Source organism: Oryzias melastigma, unplaced genomic scaffold, assembly GCF_002922805.2.
Source record: "Oryzias melastigma strain HK-1 unplaced genomic scaffold, ASM292280v2 sc00618, whole genome shotgun sequence".
In the NCBI taxonomy this organism is placed as follows: Eukaryota; Metazoa; Chordata; class Actinopteri; order Beloniformes; family Adrianichthyidae; genus Oryzias; species Oryzias melastigma.
The window spans coordinates 17,520-21,895 of record NW_023417210.1 but is presented as its reverse complement, the minus strand read 5'-3'; positions in this window follow the sequence as shown (position 1 = coordinate 21,895).

Genomic DNA, 4,376 nt, shown 5'->3' with positions numbered 1-4,376 from the left:
AGACTGAAGGGAAGACATGGTTCCTGCAGCTGCAGAAGATCTTCAGATCCAACAAACACCAAAGTCCTCTGAACAGCAGCAGCTCCGATCATCTGCTAGTCTCACAATAACAGCCACGTTGTCTTTACGTTCAACACGAATTCACTCATTTACGACACTTTAGCTAAAGAGGATTGTTCGGAACCGAACCACGTATCGCTATATCTCTGTAGAAACCTCACGAACGTCCCAACGAAACACCGCCGTCCTCTCAGCACAAGCTAACGCTGCTAGCATAAGAGTTCCTCAAACTATTTACTTCCGGGTCACGTGATGAAACGTTATTTTTTTTTTTTAATTAAACGTATAAACTGCTTCACTGGTTCCCAATGTTGGTGAAAAGGCTTCACATATTTTTTCAAAGTTATAATTATATATTAACCAAAATCTGAATTTGAAAAAAAATCGTTTAAATGTACAAGGGCTGTTATGACGTCATCGCTGTGTAACTAATAATGTTCAGATCATAATCACAGCAGCTTTGTCTGAGACAAAAATTGAAGGTTAAAAAGAAAAAATAGAATGATAACTTTTATGATCGACACTTATATCAGTCTTCCTAAACGAAAAATAATATTTTTTAAACTGGGGAGGAGTATTTTCTGATAAATCCATTCCGATTCCGGCTGATGATACGAGGCCGCCATCTTGTTGTCTGCAGCTAAGTCCTCTTTGTGCGCGAGGCGTTAGCTAGCAGCGTTAGCTTGTGCTGAGAGGACGGCGGTGTTTCGTTGGGACGTTCGTCAGGTTTCTACACAGATGTAGAGATACGTGGTTCGGTTCCGAACAATCCTCTTTAGCTAAAGTGTCGTAAATGAGTGAATTCGTGTTGAACGTAAAGACAACGTGGCTGTGATTGTGAGACTAGCAGATGATCGGAGCTGCTGCTGTTCAGAGGACTTTGGTGTTTGTTGGAGCTGAAGATCTTCTGCAGCTGCAGGAACCATGTCTTCAGAACCTCAGGAAGATTCTGTCAGAGAACAACTTTCTGCTGCTGAAGAAACCTCCAAACTCTGTGAAGGAACCATCGTCCAGAATGAGAATGAGGAGCTCTGTGGTCAGCGCAGACTGCTGGATATCACCTGGAACCCGCAGCTTCAGCTCCACTGCATAGGTATGTTCACTGCAGACAAATATCCATCAACGTCTTTCTTTGTTTGTTTTGTCTACGCTATAAACCGGTGTGTGACTCACGTTAACCACAGGTTCTTTTAGCTAATGGTGTTCACACTGGACCAGCAGGGAGGGTTGTCTTTTTCTTCTTCCTCTGCTGCTGTTTAATAGAGAATGTTTTACATTTCACAAGTGTGAAATGTCTCATAGTCTGAATAAAAAATGCAATTTATGTCTTACAGAAAATAAATGAAAATCAATAAAATGAGGCAAAAATATTCTGACGATCTAAATAAAGTCAGTTTTGGTGTTTTATGACATGATTGCAGCAATAAAATAATCAGGTTGAACAGTGTTTTTTATAAAGTGGTGGAAATGAGGGATTTTTCTGTATTTTGTTTCCCAGCCTTAAAGTGAAGAATGAATGTATTAACATGGCAGCAGATTATCAGAGCAGCAGCTGAGGAGAGGAAGCAGCTCCTCCTGCTAAAACAAGGTGATAAACTGAAGTTATGCTAAAGCTAAAGCTCGGATGGATTCCTACAAACTCTGATCTTTGGAGAAAGATGTCTGAATCACATTATGTCAATAGATTCTAGTACCCACCCCCCACGACCCAGAAATGTTGGTATGTTAAAAATACCAAGTATAAAAAGTGTTACGAGAAGCTTGTCAATCCTTATAGGGCTGTTATAAAAGCAAAACTATAATTTGTAATAACTCTTCTAAGGAAAACATCACACCATCACACATGTTTAATTGAGGTTTAAAAATGGAAAACAACCTACAAAATACACAATAAACGTGGTCTACCTCTCTCTGTAGGAACTAAAAAATGTGTCCCAGATAATGTGGAAGGTCATCTAAAATGAATAGATTAATGGGACATTTTTAATAAATATATCAAACCAGAGGGGATTGAAGTTGTATAATATGAATGCAATTTCTGACAACAAGCTGAGGAGCCAAAACAAAGTAATTCTAATAATACTGAGAATAAAAGACAAAGTACTAAATAATATCTAAATAATGTGACGGCAAGACTTCCTTTCCTGTTATGCTATTTTAGTGAAAGCATGAGTAAAGGAATTCACTTAGGTTGTTTGAATATGACCAAATATTAAATTGTATTTAATTAGCTTAATGTATAAATATAGTTTGGATGAACTAAACATTAAAAGTATAGGCTAACTATAGCCTTATAGCCTAACTTTTTGTATATTATTGTTTATGTTTAATAAAGTTGGTTAGGCTTAAATAACTTTAACAATGTTCTATCTCATAACTTTGTCATTTTCATGTTTCTCTTGGTCGTCTTTCCTCTTTTTTTAAAATTGGGCACCGGGTGGTTTTGTCCTTTTCATTGAATTGCACTCAGAAAATTAAAAAAGTTAGCATCTTCTGACACCAACTAGCTTATCATCGCACCAGCTCAGCCTCGGACCATAGCAATTCTGGTGGTAGTTTGTTTGAGAGACTGAAATTGAGTTTAAAAAATATAATCATGGTGAATGCAAGCCATAAATAGGTGTGATTAATTAACGTGGCTTAATTTCAAAGTAACTGAGCTTAAGATGAGTGTAAGACTGAAAAATTCTTCCAATTGTGTTCCACAGTGTAACGTACTGCAATGAGACAAGGACGCCAGTTTGAGCGTCGGCCAGCAGAGGGCGCTGTTTGATAGCATGAAAATTAGACAGTTTGTAACAGGACTTCAAAATGCTTCACAAAACTGAAATTAAAGCAAAGACAAAACTAAAATGAAGGCTTTGGGATTCTTACAGAGCCAGTATCACTTCATAGAATGTCCTGAACTCAAACATTCTTTGATAGCAGCATGTTTGGCTCAGCAGTAACACTCGTGGTTTGGTTGAAGGCAATTCTTAAAAATTACTAATGTTTTCAGTTCCTTTTTAAATCATTTTGGTTTTTGGAAACATTTATTTTTGAATCATTTTGATTTTTGGAATGTTGTTTTGATTTCTAAAACGTGTTGTTGTTTTCTTCATTTTTTGTTTTTCGTTTTGAATTCTCATTGTGATCTTTATAATGTTTTGTGTTGATGGATTTGTTTGTGATTGAACCTTCAGGGCCACCATAGTTGACCCTTTACAGCACTGATGTCATAGTGACACCTAGGGCTGCCACAAACAATGATTTCAATAGTCGACTAATTTCCGATTATTTTTTTCGATTAGTCGACTAATCAGTTCGTCCGGCGACTGGATGTAAAACACTCATCTTAACCATAATTGACTTTAAACTTGAAGTGTTTAAACTATATGCTAACTAAAAATAAAGACAATAGTTTATTAATCTTTTAATGAATCATGCAGGTTTACTCCTTCATTTGTTTCTGGCATTAAAATAAGACTTAAATCAATTGAGGTAATTTGAATCAACTACATTTATTTTTTAAAGCGTTAATATGTATATTTAATAAAACATGTATAAAGTATTTCAAAACCTATTTGCAGATATAAACACACTCAAAATATTTGCTCACTGGGGCAAAGCAGGAGATGTTAGAATGTACTACAGTCCTTTCATTCTTTCACTACCTACATCCACTGCACATGTGCAGAACGAAATTACATCATATTGTTCAGTTTGGTGGACGCCCTTAAATCTGTGTTACTTCTTTAATGTTGTGGTTACTATGCTGTTTGCTGTTGTTTTTGTGACTTTAAGTTTACATTTAATTGTATGCTTATTCTGCTAATGTTATGCTACACTTGTAAACTTAGCTCTGGACTTTTAGGCGAGCTCCTTCACTTTTAGGACTCGCACATCGCTCCACAACTCTGCTGCAGATCTGCACCGACACACAGCCTCTCTGTCTGCGCGATGAACGTTTCATAATCCGCTCTTCGAACCGGATGACGTGATCTCGGCGCGGAATATGAATGAAACCTTGGACAAGCGGTTCATTTCCAGTCTAAACTCATAACCCGCTCCGCCCTCGCGTCGTTTGGTTAGAAGAGCGCGGATAATGAAACGTTCATTATGCAGACAGAGAGGTACTGTAGACACGGATCTGCTGCAGATCTGATGGATTATCTCCAAACAGCGCATTAATGACAGCCGAACAGGATCCATTTAAACCCAGAAAACTGCCGCAGCAGAGCTAGCTGTGTTAGCGCCGATGTTAGCATAGCTAGACGAAGCTCTCTGTTTAACGCAGGGGTCTCAAGCTCAAATCAGCCGGGGGCCGCTGGAGACAG